General features: G+C 43.4%; 1 protein-coding gene across 1 annotated transcript in view; it reads left to right on the top strand.

Moving 5' to 3' along the window:
• The window catches only part of LOC142201187 (macrophage mannose receptor 1-like), a 183,087-nt gene that overhangs the window by 75,093 nt on the left and 82,647 nt on the right, over nucleotides 1-25,347 (top strand). The window lies entirely within an intron of this gene.

Raw genomic sequence — 25,347 nt, 5'->3', positions numbered from 1 at the left:
CCGAAGCTCCTAATTTTACCACAAAAAACTGGGAAAATTTATTGACTCGAGTATAAGCCGAGGGGGGAAATGCAGCAGCTACTGGAAAATTTCAAAAATTAAAATGGTCGGAGTTTTTGGGTGCAGTAGTTGCTGGGGAAGGGGAGGGGGTGTTTTGGTTGTCTGTCTGCCCCTTCCCTGAGCTTGAGGGCTGTTTTTTTTTCCCCCACTTGGAATTCAGCCCGGTTGAATATAGGGGATCTGCAGTGCTCCTATTAACCCCTTCTCGACAGAACAGGAGCACTGCAGACCCCCTATATTCAGTAGACCGGGCACTGTCAGACACAGGGATACCTAATGTGTATGTGTGTCACAGTCATTTTCTACTCTTATATGTATTCTAGGGAAAGGAGCGATTTAGAGATTTTATTTTTTAATTTATTTTTTTTTAACCTTTTTTTTTTTTTTGCACAATTTTATGGGAGATTCTTTAGATCGATATTTTGGCTGGTCATAGACCCCCCCCCCCTCCTAAAAAAAATAAATAAAAAAAATTGCTGACTCGAGTATAAGCCAAAGGGGGCTTTTTCAGCACAAAGTCTGTGCTGAAAAATTCAGCTTATAATCGAGTACATACAGTATGTTTTTTAATCGTACCCAACCCACAGAATAGAAGGGACATGTCATTTTGGCTTCACAGTGAACCCTGTATAAAGAAAGCCCAAAGGAAAGTTGCATACTGAATTTTTTTGTGCGGCTTTCCAGCAAATTGTACAGAATATTAAATGGTACCTCTACAAGTACAATTTATCCAGCAAACAATAAGCCCTCATGTAGTTGTGTTTCCACGGAAAAACAGAAACGTTATGGCATTTGGAAAGCAGGGAATCAAAAATGAAAATTGAAAAAATCCTGCTGCAGGAAGGGGTTAACAATACATTGCATGTTATAACTGAATATGGCTGACTTTTTTATGAAGGAAATCTTTGTGTTTGTAGACAATTGGCTTTGGTCAGACAACACCCCCGTGGACTTTGTACACTGGAAAAATAGAAAGGGGGATCGCAGTGAAGAAGATTTGACTTATGAAGAATGGGATAAACAAGACTCTTACCGGCGCCTTTTCAAATCCTATGAAGATGCATCTGCAAAGTGTGTGACGATGGATGCCAAGAATGGAATATGGGCCACCGTACTCTGCAGTGTAAGCAGAGGGTACATATGTAAGGCCGTAAAAAGTAAGAAGTCATCATAAACATCCACCATCTCCAATGCTCCACTGAATTACAGTTGGAATTTTCTCTCTAGCTCCCACCATTCCTGAGTAATCAGTGCTACTATTTCCAGCACCCAATATGTTAATTAGGTTCTCTACTGTCAGGTGGGTGGTCCTAGACTATCACTATCAATGAGTGGATTAATGGATGCAAAGAGATGGGTTGGTGGAGGTGATAAAAAACGATCTCTAATGATATAGCTGTCTTTCTACAAGCAGTTTGGATGAATGCTTGAATGAAAAGTTGTTTGCTGCTATTGTAATGTGCATTGTTCAGCTGCTGTTTAGCCTCGTGATCGGTGTACACACAGTGCTTTTCAAATCAGGAACTGCAAGATTTTTATTTCCGTAATACTCAACACATTTTACATTGCATTTTAGCTGTACACCAATGGCCTTTCTATTGAAATGCCTGTTTTTTTTGTTTTTGTTTTTTTAATAGTGCTCCCACAATTTTTTGAGTTTGGCTGGCTTGGGTTCCAGATTTTGTTCATCAAGTTCACTACAACACACCAACACACACCTTATATTGGCTTAAAACATAGTGTATAACACTGGTTATGGGGATAATGTTACTCCCTAAGGAGAGACCACCTACTCAGGTATGTGGAGTCTTATAAAAAGCCCTTTTAGATCCACTGGGGGATTATGGGAAAAATATGCAAATCTGTTCCCCAACATGTAAATAGGGAAACAGTGCCTCTGTTTGCTGCTCTCTAGGGGTAGCTTCCTTGAACATCATGCCCGATTTTCCAACAAGCCTTTACTGCAATGACGCAGGATTTTGCCAAGTCAGTATCCCAGCTTTGGACAGCGCTGTTTCGATCTGGTTGGATCTCTTCAGCACAGCCTAGGGAAAACTGACTTGGCAAAGGTGAGAGACTTCTAGATCAGGTTATGGGGATAATGTCACTCCCGAAAGAAAGACCACCTACTCAGGTGTGTGGAGTGTTACAAAAAAGTCCTTTTAGCTCCACTGGGGGGGATTATGGGAAAAATATGCAAATCTGTTTCCCAAGATTTTTCCCATAATCCCCCCAGTGGAGCTAAAAGGGCTTTTTGTAAGACTCCTCTCTACAAAACATAGTGTATAACGCTGTCAGGGCTCCTAGGAACCTATCTATAAAACATAGTGTATAACACTGTCAGGGCTACTAGGTATCTATAAAACATAGTGTATAACACTGTCAGGGCTCCTAGGAACCTTTCTATAAAACATAGTGTATAACACTGTCAGGGCTCCTAGGAACCTATCTATAAAACATAGTGTATAACACTGTCAGGGCTCCTAGGAACCTATCTATAATACATAGTGTAGAACGCTGTCAGGGCTCCTAGGACTATATATAAAACATAGTGTATAACACTGTCAGCGCTCCTAGTAACCTATCTATAAAACATAGTGTATAACACTGTCAGGACTCCTAGGAACCTATCTATAATACATAGTGTATAACACTGTCAGGGCTCCTAGGAACTTATCTATAAAACATAGTGTATAACACTGTCAGGGCTCCTATCTATCTAATGTCTAGCTTTGTACAGAAAACACAGCTGAAGATATGTCAAAGTGAACATGTCATGTAAGTCTATGGAAAAAATGGATGATAAGCAAATACAAACTGACACTCACTTTTCCGCATTTTACCATTTAAAGCGCTCCTCAGATTACTTTTTTTTTTTTTTTTTTTTTTTTTTAAGGGAAAATCTGCTTGTCCATTGTTTTTGGTTAGACACACGTGTTGGTTGTATTGCAAAAAGCTATTTTTTTTCTTTAGAAAAATTATCCCAATTGATGGCTTGTAAGTGCTAATGACTTATTTATCCTTCAGAAACAAATCTTCTGACTGTGAGTTAAGTTTAACCCCTTCCCGACATGCGCCGTAATAGTACGGCGCGTGTCGGGTCTGTAACTATGGCGACCGCCCGGGAGCCGGGCAGCCGTCATAGTCGCCGGGTGTCTACTGCTTCAAGCAGTAGACAACCGGCACTAATGCCTCCGATCGGTCCCCGGACCGATCGGAGGCATTAACCCCTCCGGCACTGCTGTCAAAGGCGCCGGAGGCGCCATCTTCCTGGCGGCACATGGGTGCCGCCATTTTGGCAGGGATCGCCGGCTCCTGGAGCATGCTCCAGGGCCGACCCCCCGTTGCCATGACAGCCGGGAGCCTTGTTAAGGGCTCCCAGCCAGTCTGCAAATTCTCTCTTTTGCAGGCTGGTGTATACAGCCTGCAAAAGAGATGATGCTTTTTTGCAATGCATTGCAATGCATTAGCATTGTAATGCATTGCATTAGTGATCAGACCCCCTGGGGTTCAACACCCCTAGGGGGTCTAATAAATGCAAAAAAAAAAAAAAAAAAAAAAAGTAAAAAAAAATATAAAAAAATATAAAAAGTATTAAAAGTTCAAATCACCCCCTTTCCCTAGAACAGATATAAAAGTAGTTAAAAACTGTGAAACATATACATGTTAGGTATCCCCACGTCCGAAATCGCCCGCTCTACAAATCTATACAAATATTTTTCCTGTTCGGTAAACGCCGTAGCAGGAAAAATAGTCAAAAGTGCCAAACCGCCGTTTTTTCACTGTTTTAATTCTGCTAAAAATTTGAATAAAAAGTGATCAAAGCAATAACATTTCCCGAAAATGGTAGAACTAAAAAGTACACCCAGCCCCGCAAAAAAAGACGCCCTATGCATCCCCGTACACCTATGTATAAAAAAGTTACGGCCGTCGGAATATGGCGACTTTTAGAAAAAAAATTTTTTAACACCGTTTTGGAATTTTTTTTAGGGGTCAAAATGTAAATAAAACCATATAAATTTGGTATCCCTGGAACCGTACCGAAACACAGAATACAGGGGACATGTCATTTTGGCTGCACAGTGAACGCCGTAAAACCAAAGCCCGTAAGAAAGTCGCAGAAATGCATTTTTTCTTCAAATCCACCCCATTCTGAATTTTTTTCCTGCTTCCCAGTACATTATATAGAATAATTACTAGTGGCATCATGAAGAAAAAATTGTCCCGCAAAAATTAAGATCTCATATGACTCTGGGAGCGGAGAAATAAAAAAGTTATGGGGTTTAGAAGGAGGGGAGTCAAAAACGAAAAAAGAAAATCAAAAAATGCCATCGGCGGGAAGGGGTTAAAACTGATTAGGAATTGGCTTTTCTTAAAAAAAAAATAAAAATCAAAAATTATCCTTTTTTTTGTGAAAATATTATATTGTAAAATGGGCTAACATTAGGTTCACACCTGCGCTTGCGTTTCTGTTCTTCGGTTTCACTTGGGGACCCAAAAAATAGAAACCCAGTTTGCTTTAACAGTGGTCCGCATAGACTATAATAGGGTCCACCAGGTTTCTGCCCAAAAAACTTTTCTCTCCGCATTTTTCAAGCGGAAAGGGGGACAGAATCCCTGATCAGAAACTGAGCGCACGTGTGAATCCAACCGAAGTATTACAGCAATGAAAACAGCAGAAAAAACATTGTGTGAACACAGGCTTCAGATGGTGACTTCCTTTTTCTGGAATTGGCTGACATTCTCCTCCTTAGTATCCTCCAGTAATATATATGTGTTACCGGCAATGTATGAAATCCAGCATTCTATAGAATGCCAAAAACTAGCCGGCAATGTATGAGATGATTCATCATTTCACCCATTACCTAGACATTGTATAGAATGCCAAATAGGAAAGCGGCAAAGTATGAAATCGGTGACATCTCCGAGGATCGTGTCGTGTGTTCTGACAAGGCATTAGCATCTCCGATTGTGCTTAGTTCCACCAAGCAAGGCATGTGACCTTGAACCCGCCACCCTCGCGCCATACACAATGGTCGCTGCTGCCTCAGGCTTGGAGAAAGTCTTAGACTTTGAACCTGCGCATGCTACGTCAGGCTTAGAATTAGTTGGTTGTTCATGAGTGTCCATAAAAATGGGGACGGAGGAGCAAGCTGTATTGTTGGAGAAGGACATTAAGTAACGATTCGACGATAAACTGTCCAAAATTCAATGGAATACTGCCAAAAACAGTAATTTCTTAAGCAAAACTACTTACCAGAAGTTAATCAATGATGTCCAAAAAGCCAAAATGACTACTAAGAAGGAACCCAGGGACTATTAGTTACTGAATCGCTATGATGTGATGATTATAAAAAACAAAAGTAAACTCCTTTATCCTGTTAAAGAAGGCGTCCGTACTATCCAGTATTACGTGACGGTCTCCGAGTTATTTCACGTACTTGATGAAGCTCATTTGGCTGATGTATATCACTGAGGGGGATTGTTACTCATGTAAGTACATCTCACTGAGGCCGTAATAAACATAAAATATAACTTTTAATAAATAACGTTTAAAAATTCACATATACAAAATAACTAGCCCAATCTTTAATCTGGAGGGTGGCAATATTTGGCTTATACTTCATTTGGAAACAATGCTCCTCAACTTGCCATAAACCACATTCCCAAACTGATAAAAGATAAGCTTCCTTCAATTCAACAATTCAATATAAAGAGCGTAAGGACAGTATAAGGATTCGGTCTACATCAATTGTTTGGGGGATAGGAAGGTTTTCCTATAGTTAGATGTTCGTCCGCTAAGACAATCCCCTGTAGCTTCCTACGCCTAATAAAGTACCCCTCTCAGCAGCTTATCAGGAGGTGTGATGAGGAATTTATGCCTAAAGAAGGATGATAGGTGCAGTTACAACTGGATTTCCCATGCCGCTAATGGTAGGGCATGGTGCTCAGTAGTAATGCCGCTGGGTGCGGCGTCTTTCTGACTTATACGTGTATAGCCACGCCCCCCTGGGACACCCACCCATGTCGCGGCAGCTTCCAATAGGTCACACCTATATGTAGCATCAGAGAGCTATCCAGGGGGTTTGTCGGCTGTCAATGCCATAGCCGTATCCTAACGATGCTGTTTGGCCGAACAAGCTCTAAGCCAGGGGTGCTCACACTTTTTCAGCGTGTGAGCTACTTTATTAGCTGATAAAGGCAAAAGATCTACTAGGACGGGGTGGGACCGGGCGGGCTTATTGGTGGAGCGGGCGTGTCTGTGGGCAGGGCGGGGCCAGGCAGATCGTGAGAGTAGGAGACAGCGGCGTTCTGTGGTCGCCCAGGGATCCCCGGTGTCTGTTTGTTCACAGCACAGGCTGAGAGTTATCTCCGGACACTGGCAGGCTGGGGCTGCGCCAGTGAACGGACAGACACCGGGGATCCCTGCATCCCGCAATCGACCCATAGGTCCTTTGCGATCTACCAGTAGATCGCGATCAACGTATTGGGCACCCCTGGTCTAAGCTCTCATTGGGCTAATGGACACAGAGGACGTGATAGAACGATGAAAGAACTTTCAAGCAAATACAAAACACCGTTACACGTCATCATATTGAACTGTGCTTCCACCTTTGTGAACCTTCTTGCCAGAAAGACACCAGCAGAAAGGTAATCTCATTCTAATATTGTTTTTCATACTTTGCCTTTGTCATTCTATAGAATGCCTAGGTATTATATACAAATAGAAAAAAGCCTAGGGAAAAGCCTAGGGAAAGTATGTCATGATTCTCACATTTCATACATTGCCTAAAAATTCCGGGCATTATATACAATGCCTAGGTATTCTATAGAACGGCGGCTTTTCGTTCATTGCCGATAACACATGCAAAGTGAACAAGTAGGTCTAAAGCTGCATATAGCGGTCACTTACTGAGCATGAGGAGGAGTTGTAGTAGTATTGCCAGGTAGAGCTGGCTTGGATTTTTGGCATCATTTACAGAAAAAAAAATAAATTGGTGTACATGAAGATAAATTTGATGGGATCAATGACCCTTCCCCAGACAAGACCCCCTTTGAGATAAACAGCGCATAGGGAGGGTTAATAAGTTAGAAAGTGACAGTTTTTGCACATCATTTCTGACATGTACAATATAATTAGGAGATTTCTGGCTGGCATACCCGTGTTGTCGCTCACAAGCCATGATAAATCTGCCCCTATTCCATCTGGAGAGCGACCACACACAATGTCTGCTGGGGGACAGTATAGCCAGATGTCACCCCAATCTCTGTGTACTGGAGCAGAGAAGGGGTAAGCTCAGCCATGATGGATTCTGGTGAGAATAATGCTGAGGCTACTGTCAAGTGTTGCTATATGTGCAGGGGTGAACCATGGGTTTCTGCTGCCTGAGGCGGAGGTCATAAAGCCGCCGCCCCCGGAGGAGGGGGGCGGAGTGGAGGGGCGGGGCCGAGTGGAGGGGGCGGGGCCGAGCAGAGAAAGCGTCTTTAGCAGGCAGAGAGCAGGCAGGAAGAGGACATGCTCTCTGCCTGAGCATGAGGGACGGCTGCTCCAGCGGCCTCCCCAATCCACTGCTCAGTAACGGTGACATTAAGCCAGTCCAGGATGGCTTGTCTTGGACTGGCTTAGGTCAGCAAAAATTCCGCCCTTCCCGTGGGCCTTGGCATAGCGCCACCTGAAGCGGTCGCTTCAGGTCGCCTCATGGGAGGTGCGGCGCTGTATATGTGCACCACATTCATAGACAAGTCTCCCAACGTTTGAATGTCCATTTGCAGATATTTTACACTTCGCCCCGCATAGTTTGCCAGAAAAAAAGCACTTTGGGTCCCATTTCCATAAAGCCTCTACCCCTGTGAGTTATGATCAGGAAGTAAACCTATAGAGGTGCATAGTATTCCATCACATGACATAATACACAGCTCGAGAGATACCGAACAATAATTCAAGACGGGTCCTGATACAAGTAACTGCATGTACATATACAATACTGTGCAAATGTTTTATCTCAGAAATAGAAGGATTAATGGTCTAGTTTTGTAAATGCGAAAAAAAGAGAGACCAAAATCCCATTAATATTTCTTTGCCTTTTGGAGGAGGAGTCCTGGAAGTGATGATCCGGCCCCCACATATATGGCCCTGATCTCATCATCACCCAGTCTGTCTGGGGTGACATGAAGAGACAGACAGATTGGAGCAAACCGACATCCACAGAAGATCTGTGCTTAGTTCTGCAAGATGGCGGTGGGAACAACCTCCCTGCTGAGTTCTGCCAAAAATTGTCTGCAAGTGCTGAGAAGAACTAGTGGAAGGCAAAGGGCAAAGGTCTAAAACTTTTGCACAGTACTGTATATGTAGCAGTAAGCTGCCCACAGATAAGAAGTAATGTCATGTTTTGCAATGAAATACCAGAGAGCCATAATACCGTCACTACCATACAATCATACAAATGATGAAACACAATGAAATACAAAACCATCTCATTTCTACATATAAAATACATAAAAATCTGATTTCTAACCTGTTGTCTGATGTGTTTTCAGCTCCGCTGCCCCCAGAGAAGCTACTAGAGACCCCAGGTACAGTATAACTTATCCCCCACTAGTATCTGGGATATTATAAAGGACATTATAAGGGGTTTCTGGGCTTCGGTGGAATTTTTATACCTACAGATTAGCTCGGTCTGGATTGAATGGGGCTAATAATACTGCAAATCCATGTCAGAAATCAGAGCATAAGCCGTGGAATTCTGCCATATAGCCAGTAATGTATAAATGGTGGATTTGCAGTGTGAACATAGCCTCAGTGTGTGATGTAATAGAGGGATGTAATGACAGTAGTGACCAGAAGTGACGACTACTGACAGTGATGGATTATTACTCATTTACTGTCACCTCTGTCTGTAGGATTTGTCACTGTAATAACTATATTTGTCTTTACAGAAGAAAGGTCCTCACATGGCCTGACCACTGCTGTAGTTCTTCTTAGCATTCTGGTCATTGCTGGAGTCGCCGCTGCAGTCGTTTTCATATATAGAAGAAAACGGAACACGTCACAACCACAAAATGATTTCTCCAACATGGACAGCAGCCATGCAGATACCACACATGATGAAGCCATCTTATTGGATAATGTTGGCGAAAATGATCTCTGAAATGATGGCTTTATGATAAAACCAACCATATCTGTACAATAATGTCTGGTCTGTAACAAGCTCATGGACAATTTCCATCTACAAGGGTTAAATAACATCGGTGCACTGTTACTAAATAAACATGAGAGATAGCTGAGATAAAGGGGTCTACAGGGTTTTGGATTGTATGTGTAATGTCCCGGTACTGCTCGTGCCCATTCCCTTTAATAGTCCTTGCAGACCGAGATGGTATGGACATTTGCATATAAGGTAAAGAGGTTCCTCCCCCATTCCTTCTATATTAACAGTATTTCTACTTCACCAGAGCCAGCACACAGGGACGTCTATTAATGCACCATCTTGTGGATGTTTTGTGAACTACACTTGCCTATACTTGCCATTGTAATTTGAGTTGCCAATGTAAAGGAGTGTCCAGTATGATCAGGTGACCTTCAGGATCCATCAAGCTCCCTTGACTGGCCTGGTGGAGGAGGAGTTACAGCCCCCTCTAGGGGAGTTGGGAACCCTTTGTCTTGGTCTTTTGGGTGAAGAACACACATGTGGAGCTGAAAATGGCAGCCAAGTCCCAGGGGACTTCAAACAGAGATGTCTTTTCCTCTGTCCTCAAGATCCTTCTCAGAGAGCATTTTCCTCTGAATTGAAAGTCTACAATCACTAAAGTTTACGGACCTGCTTATCCATCTCATCTGGGACCTCCACACGTATCTCTCTATTCAAGTAAGTCTTTGGGACAAATCTATATTTAAGAAACCCATAGCTAGTCTGACAGAATTTGAGGGTCTCCCACTGTCGACAACTCTATTTCCTCTCCTACATAAGTGTACCCAGTTTGTTGAGGACTAACCCCCTGGATACAGGCCATCTTTACAAGTATATACAAGTTTAACTACCCAAGCAACTACTAATTAAACTATCCAAAGCATTCCTGCTCCAAGCTCTATCACCTGCTTGCCTGGACACTCCTACAGGCATCACTGTATTGTATGTGAAGAATTACTCCATATGTACATTTGTATTACCTTGTCCTGCTAGTAGAAGAGCAATGACCACCCCCGAGACCTGGTTGTCTGTTGTCATTGTGAGGTACCACGTGGGGGTGGGTAGTCGGGAACATCAAAAAGGAGATTTTGTGCACATTTGGGACCCAGGGACTCCCTAAAAGCCGGCCACATCTGATATATTACCCATGCTACCAGCCCTGGCCCTCCTGAGTGTTACATATGGCCTACCCTATCTGACAGCTGGCCCCCGCACCGATCAGCTGTACAGGACTGCTTTTGACACCCTTACTATACATTACATGGGGCTGTGCCCTGTGCAATGACTGGGTGTCATCACTGTAGCTCAGCACCTACTGATTTCATTGGGAGCTGAGCAGCAGTAACGGCGCCTAATCCTAATTTGTCAGACTCCCTTTAAAGGGATTCAGTCATTTGACTCCCATTGTTTAACATTAATACATCAGAATAGCCTTAAGAAATGCTATTCTTCTCCTACCTTTAGATGTCTTCTCCGCTGTACCATTCTAGTGATATTCCTGTATTTCTTCTGTATGCAAATGAGTTGTCTCACAGCACTGGGGGTATATTCCCCTGCACTCAAACAGCACTGGGGGCATCCCCAATGCTGCTTGGAAAATCTCCAGCGCTGGCTTCTTCTTCTTCAGGAACACCTCTCCCCATGTCTTCTTCCGGCGCTGGTCTGGAAAATCCTAGGCATGAGCAGTCGGCTCTGCCATTGACCTTCGGACAGAGCTGACTTCGCATGTCTGCAGCCATTTTCAATCAAAAGTGCCAAACCGCCGTTTTTTCATTGTTTTGCCTCTGATAAAAATTTGAATAAAAAGTGATCAAAGCAATAGCAATTCCCCAAAATGGAAGAACTAAAAAATCATACCTGTTCCCGCAAAATCAGACGCCCTATACTTCCCCATACACAGAAGTATAAAAAAGTTATGGGTGGTGACTTAGTTTTTGTTAAGGGGTAGAGATGAGCGAGTACTGTTCGGATCAGCCGATCTGAACAGCACGCTCACATAGAAATGAATGGACGTAGCCGGCACGCGGGGGGTTAAGCGACCGGCGTCAAAGTGGAAGTACCAGGTGCATCCATTCATTTCAATGCGTGCGTGCTGTTTGGATCGGCTGATCCGAACAGTACTCGCTCATCTCTATTAAGGGGTTAAAATGTAAATAAAATTATTTTAATTTGGTATCCTCAGAATCGTACCGGAACATAGAATACAGGGGACATGTCATTTTGGCTGCACAGTGAACGCCGTAAAAACGAAGCCTGTAAGAAAATCGCAGAAATGCACTTTTTATTCAAATCCACCCCATTCTGAATTTTTTTCCAGCTTCCCAGTACATTGTACAGAATAAATAAGCACCATGAAGAAATTTGGCCCACAAACATTAAGACCTCATATGGCTCTGGGTTTGGCAGGAGGGGAGTCAAAAATGAAAATCAAAAAATGCCCGTGGCGGGGAGGGGTTAAAGAAGTTCTTATAAATACTTTTCTGGGCTGTCAACAGATTCCAGCATATCAACTCAGCCCCTCAGACAGATAGGTTAGAGTCACCTGAATCTAATTCCACCATAGCAGTAAGCGGCGACAACCTCCAGAGAGCTCATTTGCATATTGGCAAACACAATGATATCTCAGCAACAGTGACACAATTTCACAAAACACCATTTAATTCAGGTGACCATAACCTAATATGCATTGTATTAGTGATCAGACCCCTTAGGGTTCAAAACTCCTAAAGGGTGTAAGTAACAAATACAGCATTTAAAAAAAAAAAAAAAAAATTCAAATCATCCCCTCCCCTCTCCCTAAAATACATATGAATGTAGAAAATTACTATGAATCACATATGCATTAGGTATCCTTGTGTCCGAAAATGCCTGGTCTACAAAATTATAAAATTATTTTTCACTTATGGTAAAATTTTTTTTTACAAACTGCTGTTTTTTCATTGTTTTGCTTCTGATAAAAACTTGAATAAAAAGTGATAAAAGCAATAGACATTCCCCAGAATGATATAACTAAAGAAAACATCTGGTCCTGTGAAAAAGATGCCCTATTCATCCTGTACACGAAAATATAAGACAATGAAGGATGTCAGAATATGGCGACTTTAAGAAAATATTTTTGGATTTTGCAAATCCAGAAACTTTGCATATTTTGCAACGTTTTGGATTTTTGTTAAGGGGTTAAAATGTAAATAAAACTACCGTAAAGGAAAAAGGGGGGAGTAACAGTCCTCATTTTTATTTTTTTTAAAAAACAACGTATTGTTGGGGATCTCAAAAAGAAGCCCTGTGATCAGCTTAGGGAGCCTTCACACGAAGTTACGCTCCGCTCATTCTGAACGTAAAACTCATTCAGAATGAGCGGCGTAAAAACCAGATCCCATTGACTTGAATGGGTGCTGGCATATGTGCGTATCACATTGAAATCAATGGGAGGCTTTTTTTTTTTACCTATTGCTTTCAATGTGATACGCGCTTATGCCGACACCCATTCAAGTCAATGGGATCTGGTTTTTACGCGCTCATTCTGAATGAGTTTTACGTTCAGAATGAGCGGAGCGTAACTCCGTGTGAAGGCTCCTTTAAAGTCCAGAACCTTCTACTTATAAAATAGGTTCTCTTGCTCAGCCACACAAGGGTGGTTTTGCCAAATAAGAATGTAAGTGACTGCAGTTTATTGCAACCCTACATATGTGGAATGGCTTTACTTGTCCTGTTTGTAGATGAAAAGGACAGAATAATGTGAGATCACTAGTAATATCATGGTTAGGGTTGAGCGATCGTGTTCGGAAAAGATCGGATTCCGATCGGCGATCAAGAAGCTTTCACGATCGCCATCAGAATTCCGAACACGATCTTTTTATGTGGGATCGAGATCGGTGATTTTTCCCACAATGCTTTGCTTAGCCTTCACACTGAGTATACGCTGTATATTCAGTGTGAAGGCTTCACTGCAGTTCCATAGGAATGAATGGAAGCAGCCGACACACAGCCTTAATTCCCTGCGCGCCGGCTGCCTCCATTCATTAGAATGGAAGGCTAAACTAAATCTCTAGCAGCTACTTACCTCTAGAGATGGCTGCTCCGGTGCCCTCTTTCTTCTTGCCTCGCCTCCCAGGTTAGTGTTTAAAGCGCTAGGTAGGTGGGGCTTGTGGCTTAGAGTGTGGGCGGGTACAGGGCGGGGAGATGTGACATCTCCCCTCCCAGTACCCGCCCACACTCTCCTAACCTGGCAGGGAGGGGGCAGTGAAGGAAGAAAAGCAGCGTGGAGCAGCAGCGAGGCGAAGAATGAAGGCACGGGGCACAGGGCCAGCCATCTCTGGAGATAAGTGGACACCAGGGGGGACTAAGTAGCCAGAGGATTAAAAAAAAAATCCTCTGGCTACTTCAGTGATTCATTACACAGCGTGGATTCTAACAATTGTTAGATTCCATGCTGTATAGTGAATAGGATTGCTTTTAAAATCCGATCTCCAATTAATAAAAAAATCCCATTGACTTGCATTGGGATCGGATTTGGGATCGAGATCGGGTTCGAATGAAAAATGATCGGAAATCGGATTTTAAAATCGATCCTGAAAAGTCAAGATCGGCTCAACCCTAATCATGGTTCAGTTCAGTAGTTTTGCAGTTCTATGACCTTGTAAATACATCTCCATGCCCAGATCCCCCACCTTCTTTTTCTTCTTCTTCTCAATTCTAGATAATAACTGAGTGGAGCATGGCCAAGAAAGAAATCCTATCTCTTTAGCCTCTCTACCAGCCACATGGACTCTGTTTCCTTCCAGTTTCTCGGCTTCCCATTTTTCAGACTTCTCTAAACTGAATATAAAATTCCCCTGTAAGTTCTTCTCCTCTATTTTTGGACCCTTCTGTCACCAGCTAAGACGAGTAAAGTAGATTTCATACTATATTTGAAGTATAACCGGGAAGGCTCACAATCTTTACATCAGAAATGTCTATAGTTCTGGTTCACCGTATTGAACAGCTTTCCTTTTGCCTCCAGTATATGTCAGTTCACTTTTTATTTTCTGAATAGAATATTTAGCTGCACTATTCTATACAGAAGCATCCAAAATAAGAACAGTATAAGTACACTTTTTTAAAAAATTTTTTAATGGATTTTAACAAATCTCTGGTTGACAGATGCCTACATGTCAAGATTGGAATAAGAAAGAAGCGGGGGGAAGGGGTTGGTTAGGATAAACTAATAATTAACCCCTAAACTAAACTACATCCCTCCAACTAACTTCTAATTTACATCAATTTAAAAAAATCTATAATTACCCATACTTTATGATAACCCAGCGACTTTCCGTTTCATCACTTCCAAAACAGAATGCCACCATTGTTCTTCCCCCTCCCATCGATACTTACCAAGCCTTCCTGTGTCTGGGGAACAGCTCCTCCCCCTCTTCCTGTCTTCTAGTAGTGGGCATAATAGCTTAGCTAGGGAGATGGGGAGAGTAGGAGGGGCTAGTAATGGGAGGGATCGCTAGTCATAGTAAGACTGGGAGGGGCGGGATCGCTAGTCAGTGAGAATGGGAGGGGCTAGGCATAGGGAGACAGGCAGGGTGGGAGGGGCTAGGTTTAGTGAGATGGAGGGTTTTGTAATGGAGTGAGAGAGAAGGGGAGGCTGAGTGAGAGGGAGTTAGTGCAGCAGCTACACAGGAAGCTAACAGCAGGTAAACAAACACAAAGGAAGAAGCAGCAACCAGAGACACCCAAAAATCACTCCAAACACTGCTAAAGGTATATGGCTGTTACATCACTAACACACCTTTCTAAAAAAAAATATTTTCTGCCTGGAAAACCCCTTTAAGTTATGTTCTACATGTATGTAGAGAGTTAGGACTTACAGCTTCTGTGTATACATTGATAGAGGGAGAGCTCTCAATCACTGTGTGTGGGCGGGTCATCAGGACTCTTACTGTCTCTCTTAGGAGTCCTGTCAGGGCTTTCTCAGGAATCCTGCTCCAAATCATATAAACCTGTATATCACAGAGCTCAAGGACAAAAACCAAAAGTAGAATAAAAGAGTATTGGGCTCTGTTCACATCGCAAATACACATAAATTTCAATACAGTAAATAACTAATCTCAGGGCAGAAAATAACAGGGAGAAGACCTTGTCTCCCATCAGACAGAACAGTACAAACAGAGGTCTGGTGGGGAAGCAGAGACATGCGTGGGGGAGGTAGTAGGAAAGGAATCAGAGTGTGGTTGGAAGGATGCAGGTTTGTATGGTAGGAAAGGTGGGCTTAGGATGAAGGGGTGCGAATGGATGTCTTGGAAGGCAGTGGAGTAATAAAAAGTGTTCCACAGGAGCCACACTTTTTGGTGAGCACTATCATCTGGCCTGAGTTGTGCAACCAGATGCTCCATAAGCCAGATGTGTAGGAATCTCTTGCAGCCTATCTGACATGGAAGGAGATGAAGTGGACTTCCACAATCTGGGTATGATGGATCTGGCTGCCGCAAGCAAGAAGCCAATCAGTTTATGAACGTGCTTTTGAAGTTTACAGGGAAAAATAGAGAGAATGAGAGGGACTGGGTTATCCTTCAGTGCAATGTCAGTATCTTTCTTGATGACTGTATAATGAATCTATGAAGGCTGCAATATGGGGCAGTCTGGAGGTGGCACATCTCCCTAAAGATCCAGTGCTGTGGCGAAGATCTCATGGAAGGAAGAAAGTACTCTGTACCAGTTGGAGAGAAGTTTATAGTTAATCTCCTCAGCTTTATATGAGATAGAAAATTTACTGGAAGGTGGAGAGATACAAATCTGGTGGAAAGGAGTCCCTAAGCTCCCTCTCATAGTCCACACTAAATGATGGCAGCAGATCATCCTTTTTGGAAAACAGACTGTATATAACTGAGATAGGACCCCCGCCCCTGGCATGGTGGAGGATATGCAAAAAAGTTCACATGGATACAGCTACCTTGGGAGGTTTTGTGTCTTTTTTGAAGTGGTGTAGAAATTGTGCAGTTGTAGATATTGCCATTGAGAGGCTAGGTTTTGGGTTTCCTGATGAACCAGATCAGAATAAGGGAGGAGAGAAGATGGGGACAGCACCTGGGAGAATGTGAGAGGCTCGTGGCCAGTGAGGTGGGAAGAAAGGTGGGACAAAGGGCCACAGGAAAGTCTGGGTTACCCAAGATGGGAGTCAGTGGACCATTGTTTGTGAAAAGTGGCTAAACGGTGAGGTGGAGATGTCACTCACCTAGGACATGCGAGAGATCAGAAGTGGGAGATCAGATCTTTGTCCAACCAATGGAGCCATAGAAGAGATGTAAGAAGAAGACGGAACAAAGATCAGATAAATTTGGAGAGTGTTCTCTGGATGATGGAGAAAAACTCTATGGGGAGGGTGACAGGGACTGTCTGGAAAAGGTAGAGGAGTCTAGGGAGGATGTTCATTTTTAAAAGGTTAATGCGGTCTAGCCAAGAAAGTCCTTTAGTGTCCCAGTGAGTGAGGTCAAACTGGAGGGTACATAAGACTGGTAGGAAGTTGGAAGGTGTCTTAAAGGGAACTGTGGAGTTGCTCCCCTAAGTATTTGATGGCTTTGGATGACCAGGTGAAGGGAAAGTCGGAGAAAACTAAAGTCGGCCAAGGAGAAGTTGATTGTGGCACTTTTAGAAAGGTGAATTTTGTAGTCGCTGAGAAAAACTATAATTGGCAATTTCACAGAGGAGGGAGGGGAGTGCCATTATAGGCTGGTTGATGAAAAGCAAGACGTTTTCTGCATATGTTGAGATTTTGAATTGCAGGTCTCTGGAGCGCAGCCCCTGTATGTCTCCATTATGCTGGATGGCAACTGGGAGAGGCTCCATTTCTAGGGCACATAGGATTGGGGAGAGAGAGCAACCTTGACGGGTTCTTGAATGAAGAAGATATACATCCAGCATTCACCAGGTGGGAGTTTGATAAAATTTAACCTTTATTCTTCATCCGTAAGAATCCATCATATATACGATATATACAATCCGTCATATATACGATGGATTGGAGTGGATACAATGTATTGCAAGGCTACACATTTCAGAACATCGTTCCTTCCTCATGGCATACTGACAGATTGTGCTAGGCTTCCTTAAAAACACCCTTAATTAGTGTCTCCACACTTAAAAATTTTAACCCCTAAGAGAAATATACTAAATTGTATCTATTCTATATTGTTACTCCTCAATAAAGATTATAATTACATCTTATATATACAGTATATTGTCCCTGACTATAATCTATGAGCCATCACTGTTAATACGCCATATCAATAAAACATACAGAACAATAAGGACAATATGTATATTACACAAAGACGAGTAAATCTTGTTGATAAAGTTATACAAAGAAAAATGTACTAACATGTAAACAATCGTCTGTTGTATGTGTACATAAACCTTGATGGGTGCCATTGTGAATGGTCAGGAGGGGTGGCAGATTTGGGCCTATGGAGAAATGTATAATGCACGTATGTGTGTGAGCTTAGTGATTGGTAAATATTAGAGATGAGAGAACAGTAAAATGTTCGAGGTTCGATATTCGTTTCGAGTAGCCCCTCAATATTCAACTACTGGAATCGAATATCAAACCCTATTATAGTCTATGAGGGGAAAATGCTCGTTTCAGGGGTAGGCAACGTTCAATCAAATTATACTTACCAAGTCCACGAGTGAGGGTCGGGCTGGATCCTCTGAGAAGTCTTCTCCGTGCAGCTTCCCCGCGGCGTCTTCCGGCTCTTCATTCACTCTGCCAGGCATTCTGCCAATCAACGCTGGTTCTGCATCGAACATTAAACTTCGATCGAGTACGAGTATTTCGAATACCATAGTATTCGATCGAACATCTACTCGATTGAACACTACTCGCTCATCTCTAGAAATTAACAATCTCAAGGTTACCAGTCCATCTCCAAAGTGCTTGATGTTCCTTTGTCCACTGTGCCCAAAATAATCAAGAAGTTTACAACCAATGGCACTGTAGCTAATCTCTGTGGATGTGGACAGAAGAGAAAAAATTATGAAAGGCTGCAACGCAGGATAGTCCAGATGGTGGATAAGCAGCCCCAATCAAGTTCCAAAAAAATTTAAGTTGTCCTGTAGGCTCAGGGTGAGTCAGTGTCAGCGACAACTATCCAGCTACAATCGACCCAGGAGAAACCCACTGCTAACACAAAAACATTAAAAAGCTAGACAGCAGTTTACAGCCAAAATATACCTGAGTAAGCCAAATCCTTCTGGGAAAACGTCTTGTGGAAAGGAAAGACCAAGAGTTTTTTGGTAAAGCCCATCATTCAACTGTTTACAGAAAACGGAATGAGGCCTACAAAGAATAGAACACAGTACCAAGAGTCAAATATGGTGGATCAAAGATGTTTCGGGGTTAATTTGCTGCCTCTGGCACTGGGTGCCTTGACTGTGCGCAAGGCTTCACGAAATCTTAAGATTACTAAAGGATTTTATGTAGCCATGTAGGGCCCATTGTCAAAACGCTGGGTTTGTGCCCTAGGACATAAGTCTTCCAGCAGGACAATGATCCCAAACCTACTTCAAAAAGCCCCCAGAAATGGATGGAAACAAAGTGCTGGAGAATTCTGAAGTGGCCAGCAATGAGACTGAATTTCACTAAACACCTGTGGAGAGATCTTAAAACTGATTCTCCAAAGAGAGACCTGGTGAAGTTTGCAAAAAGAGTCCAAAATTCCAGTTGAGAGGTGTAAGAAGCTTTTTGATGGATATAGGAAGTGATTGATATCAGTTATTTTTTTCCAAAGGATGTGCAACCATATATTAAGTTGAGGATGGTAGTAATTTTGTTCAGCCCATTTTTGGAGTTTTGTGTGAAATTATATCATTTTTGCCATTTTTTTGTTCATTTTTTTTGTGTTGTTCCGATACACACAAAGGAAATAAACATGTATATAACAACACATGTGTAATTGAAATAATTCTGTGGGAGAAATATTTTATTTTCTGGAAAAAATTCAGGGGTGCCAACACTTATGGCCATGGCTGCACAGGGGCACTCTTCTCCAAATTCAAATTCAGCATCAAAATCTGCATCAGCTTATATCAAGCAGAAGAAGCTGAATTTTTTTTTTTACATGACTAATTCAGCATCAAATTCCTATGTGTGAACACTCTGTAAGGCTAAGGCCCCACGGGCTGTATCCGCATCACTAAAGCGCTGCGGGAAGTACCGCTGTGTGAACGCATTGCGGTTCTTTCTGCAGCGCTTTTAAGAGAAAGTTCACAGAGTTTTCCTCCGCGGATTTTCTCTTAACATTATATGTACGAGAAAGCCGCCGGCGTTTCTGTAGATATAACTGACATGCTGCGATTTGCAAAGCCGCAACGGCTTTGCAAATCGCAGCGTGTCCGCGCTGCGATCTTTTCCACAAAGTGGGAATGGGATTCGCATGAATCCCATCCACTTTGCCCGCACTGTACAATGCCGCGATTTTTCCCGCAGCATCTCCTCTGCAGGCAAATCGTGGCATTTCTGATCCGTGGGGCCCTGGCCTAAGGCTACATTGACATTTGCATCTGACTGTCTGTTTAATACTCGCGGGATTTTCAATGGATATCATCTTTGAAAAGGTAGTTATTTAGTATTGTAGCTTAAAGTGTGAGGCCAGGTTTCAGTAATATAAGTTACAAAGATACAAATATGTGATGTCAACAGTTTTGACCTTTTGCAAGAAATTCTAATAATGACTCATAAATCCAAAGAAACCAAAATCATGAACTGACTAATAGGTGAATACCAAACTGGCAGGATTGTGGCTTTCTGATGATATTATGTAACAATAGTAAAGGGAAGTTACTGCAGATTACGTGGCTCTTAGGACTGGGAGGTCCTGTTAGGTCCCATGTGACCATATAGTCCTTTATTATATACAGATCACATTTCTGGATGTCACAATCTTCCTACAGTGACCTGTAATAGGACTTGCTTGGTGCAGAGATATTCATGTGGAACCTGGACAGAATAATGCGATATATACAATGACTGCCTCCATATTACTCACACTTCTATACCTTATGTGGCCGCCTGGTCTGCTGGGTAAGTTACACTGTACTTACATGTGCTAGGGTGGTGGTTATAGATATGTCTGGAGATATAGGCAGCCTATATATATATGACTCATATGATCATTATGGGGTGATTGGGGGTGTAGGTCACTAGGGTATACCACCACCATCTGATAGGTAGGTGACCGACTGCTGTTTGATGGACCCCCCCATGCAGAGCTACTTTGCTCTAATATTCTGAGTAGTTTACAGCAGATTGGTGGCCCCCAGGATTGGGAAATTGCACATTTCCTAGAGATACAGTATGCCACCTATATCTATCCTGAGACAATCTAATACAGGAAACAGGGTTTCACAAAAAAATGAAAAATATACACATTACCTTTCCCACCTGGTGCAGGACATAACTAGACCAAAATGGAGAATGGCACCCAGTAATGGTTATTAGAGATGAGCGAACACTAAAATGTTCGAGGTTCGAAATTCGATTCAAACAGCCGCTCACTGTTCGAGTGTTCGAATGGGTTTCGAACCCCATTATAGTCTATGGGGAACATAAACTCGTTAAGGGGGAAACCCAAATTCGTGTCTGGAGGGTCACCAAGTCCACTATGACACTCCAGGAAATGATACCAACACCCTGGAATGACACTGGGACAGCAGGGGAAGCATGTCTGGGGGCATAAAAGTCACTTTATTTCATGGAAATCCCTGTCAGTTTGCGATTTTCGCAAGCTAACTTTTCCCCATAGAAATGCATTGGCCAGTGCTGATTGGCCAGAGTACGGAACTCGACCAATCAGCGCTGGCTCTGCTGGAGGAGGCGGAGTCTAAGATCGCTCCACACCAGTCTCCATTCAGGTCCGACCTTAGACTCCGCCTCCTCCGGCAGAGCCAGCGCTGATTGGCCAAAGGCTAGCCAATGCATTCCTATGCGAATGCAGAGACTTAGCAGTGCTGAGTCAGTTTTGCTCAACTACACATCTGATGCACACTCGGCACTGCTACATCAGATGTAGAAATCTGATGTAGCAGAGCCGAGGGTGCACTAGAACCCCTGTGCAAACTCAGTTCACGCTAATAGAATGCATTGGCCAGCGCTGATTGGCCAATGCATTCTATTAGCCCGATGAAGTAGAGCTGAATGAGTGTGCTAAGCACACACATTCAGCACTGCTTCATCACGCCAATACAATGCATTAGCCAGTGCTGATTGGCCAGAGTACAGAATTCGGCCAATCAGCGCTGGCTCTGCTGGAGGAGGCGGAGTCTAAGGTCGGACCTGAATGGAGACTGGTGTGGAGTGATCTTAGACTCCGCCTCCTCCAGCAGAGCCAGCGCTGATTGGTCGAGTTCCGTACTCTGGCCAATCAGCGCTGGCCAATGCATTCTATTAGCGTGAACTGAGTTTGCACAGGGGTTCTAGTGCACCCTCGGCTCTGCTACATCAGATTGCTACATCTGATGTAGCAGTGCCGAGTGTGCATCAGATGTGTAGTTGAGCAGAACTGGCTCAGCACTGCTAAGTCTCTGCATTCGATTAGGAATGCATTGGCCAGCCTTCGGCCAATCAGCGCTGGCTCTGCCGGAGGAGGCGGAGTCTAAGGTCGGACCTGAATGGAGACTGGTGTGGAGCGATCTTAGACTCCGCCTCCTCCAGCAGAGCCAGCGCTGATTGGCCGAATTCCGTACTCTGGCCAATCAGCGCTGGCCAATGCATTCTATTAGCCCGATGAAGTAGAGCTGAATGTGTGTGCTTAGCACACACATTCAGCTCTACTTCATCGGGCTAATAGAATGCATTGGCCAATCAGCGCTGGCCAATGCATTCTATTAGCTTGATGAAGCAGAGTGTGCACAAGGGTTCAAGCGCACCCTCGGCTCTGATGTAGCAGAGCCGAGGGTGCACAAGGGTTCAAGTGCACAAGGGTTCAAGTGCACCCTCGTCTCTCCTACATCAGAGCCGAGGGTGCGCTTGAACCCTTGTGCAGCCTCGGCTCTGCTACATCAGAGCCGAGGGTGCGCTTGAACCCTTGTGCACACTCTGCTTCATCAAGCTAATAGAATGCATTGGCCAGCACTGATTGGCCAGAGTACGGAATTCGGCCAATCAGCGCTGGCCAATGCATCCCTATTAGAGATGAGCGAGTACTGTTCGGCTCAGCCGATCCGAACAGCACGCACGCATTGAAATGAATGGACGTAGCCGGCACGCGAGGGGTTAAGCGGCCGGCCGGCGTCAAAGCGGAAGTACCAGGTGCTTCCATTCATTTCAATGCGTGCGTGCTGTTCGGATCGGCTGATCCGAACAGTACTCGCTCATCTCTAATCCCTATGGGAAAAAGTTTATCTCACAAAAATCACAATTACACACCCGATAGAGCCCCAAAAAGTTATTTTTAATAACATTCCCCCCTAAATAAAGGTTATCCCTAGCTATCCCTGCCTGTACAGCTATCCCTGTCTCATAGTCACAAAGTTCACATTCTCATATGACCCGGATTTGAAATCCACGATTCGTCTAAAATGGAGGTCACCTGATTTCGGCAGCCAATGACTTTTTCCAATTTTTTCCAATGCCCCCGGTGTCGTAGTTCCTGTCCCACCTACCCTGCGCTGTTATTGGTGCAAAAAAGGCGCCAGGGAAGGTGGGAGGGGAATCGAATTTTGGCACACTTTACCACGCGGTGTTCGATTCGATTCGAACATGGCGAACACCCTGATATCCGATCGAACATGTGTTCGATAGAACACTGTTCGCTCATCTCTAATGGTTATGCTTCATAAGATTTATTAAAACAAGACTAGTTTAACACTGCTTAAAGGGGCTCGATCATTGGGAAAAGTTTTAGTTTTTAACTAAATATTTTTCACATCCTTGCATAGCCTTCAGAAAGGCTATTTCACACCTACCTTCTGTATGTAAATGACCTCAGAAGTGTTTGAATAAGTCTGTTTTTTTTCATATGCTAATTAGCCTTCTTCCTGCACCCTGGGAGTCTCATCATGCACTGTTTGATGTTAGTTAAATTTGCGTCAATTCCCCTTCGTCTGGTAAATTGGACCCCTATCAATACCAGAGTGACAAGTTTTAATAGAATGTTTTTTAGAAGGCAAAAAACTTCTACTTCAGGAAGGCAGCAATGGAGTTCTGATAGCTGGACCCCACACAGATAAACTGTTGGATATACAGAGGACAGAATTGCACCACCGATCCTAATACTATAATAGGAGCCGACGGCACGTGATCTTCATCCACTGCAGCAGCTTCCAGTACCTAAAGGCTGCTCGAACAGCTGATCTGTGCAGGGTCCAGGTTTCAAAAATAACTTGTAGATAGGTCATCAGTATGAAAAATCCATTTTTGGCCAGAAAACCCCTTTAGGCTAAGGCCTAGGGTTGAGCCGATCTTGACTTTTCAGGATCAATTTTGAAATCCGATTTCCGATCATTTTTCATTCGAACCCGATCTCGATCCCAATGCAAGTCAATGGGATTTTTTTACTAATCAGAGATCGGATTTTAAAAACAATCCTATTCACTATACAGCATGGAATCTAACAATCGAACGCTTTAATTGTTAGAATCCACGCTGTGTAGTGATTTTTTTTTTAATCACTAAGTAGCCAGAGGATTTTTTCTTTAATCCTCTGGTTACTTAGTCCCCCCTGGTGTCCACTTACCTGCAGAGATGGCTGGTCCGGTGCCCGGTGTTCTCGTTCTTCTTCGCCTCGCTGCCCCCGCCTCCCAGGTTAGGAGAGTGTGGGCGGGTACTGGGAGGCCAGACGTCACGTCTCCCCACCCTGTACCCGCCCACACTCTCCTAAGCCACAAGCCCCGCCTTCTTCCTAGCTCTTTAACACTAACCTGGTGGGCGGGGGCAGCGAGGTGAAGAAGACCGAGAACACCAGGCACCGGACCAGCCATCTCTGCAGGCAAGTCGCTACTAGAGATGTTAGCTAGTCTCCCATTAGAATGAATGGACGCAGCCAGCGCGCAGGGGGTTAAGGCTGTATGCCGGCTGCTCCATTCATTCCTATGGAACTGCAGCAAGCCTTCACACTGAGTATACACTCCGCTCAGAATGAGCGGAGCGTATACTCAGTGTGAAGGCTAACATTGTTAGCTTTTCCCACAAGGCTTGGCCAGTAGCAAAGCATTGTGGGAAATAATCACCGATCTCTGATCCCACCTAAAAAGATTGTGTTCGGAATTCCGATCGTGAAATTTCCTCGATCGCCGATCGGAATCCGATCATTTCTGAACACGATCGCTCAACCCTACTAAGGCCCCATGTAGCACACTTCAGCAAAAAAAAACAAAAAAAAACGCTGTAGAAAAACCATGGCAGAAGCGCATTGCATTTTTTTCCACATTGCATTTTTGCTGAGTTTTCCACTGCGACTTTCTACTATATAGGGGTTATATAAATAACCCCTATATAGTAAAGGCCAGCATTTCTACAGGGAGAATTGACCAGGCCCTATGGTTGCGGGAGCGCCCTCCACAGTCCCAGATTGAATGGGGAAATAAAATCATGGGAGGAGAGCATTTGGTGGCCCACTTCACTTTCAAAAAGTTTGCACTGGACCCTGGAATTGTCAAGTTGCAATTTTTCTAAACCGCAGGCAATTACACTGCAGATTTTTTTTCTGCAATATTTGTATGGTATAAGCCAGAAACCCATCCAGTTTGCAGGTACTGTAAAATTCATAATTTTTTTTTTATTTTATTTTTGTCTCTGCAGTTCCACGTTGTGGGGCTTCAGCCAAAAAAAGAAAATTCTGGTTTCAGCAAATAATTAACAAAATGAAATAAAATGTTACCGTTTTATAAAATACTTTTGTGTATAAATTCCTCAGGGTTTTCCAAATCTCAACCTACTTACATAGTTGCTTATATTCATTGTATACAGATCATGTGATGGACATACAGGTGCAAGACTCATCACAAGGAACAGCTCCAACAAGTGTAACAAGCCGAGCGCCTGTGTGTCCATCACATGACAGGACTTCACTAGAAGTAAGTTCCTATTAAATAATAAATCATTATACATACCTCAGATGCT

The sequence above is a fragment of the Leptodactylus fuscus genome, chromosome 4 (assembly GCF_031893055.1).
Source record: "Leptodactylus fuscus isolate aLepFus1 chromosome 4, aLepFus1.hap2, whole genome shotgun sequence".
Classification (NCBI taxonomy): Eukaryota; Metazoa; Chordata; class Amphibia; order Anura; family Leptodactylidae; genus Leptodactylus; species Leptodactylus fuscus.
Note: the sequence above shows the minus strand (reverse complement) of the source record. Positions and strands in the feature narration are given on the sequence as shown.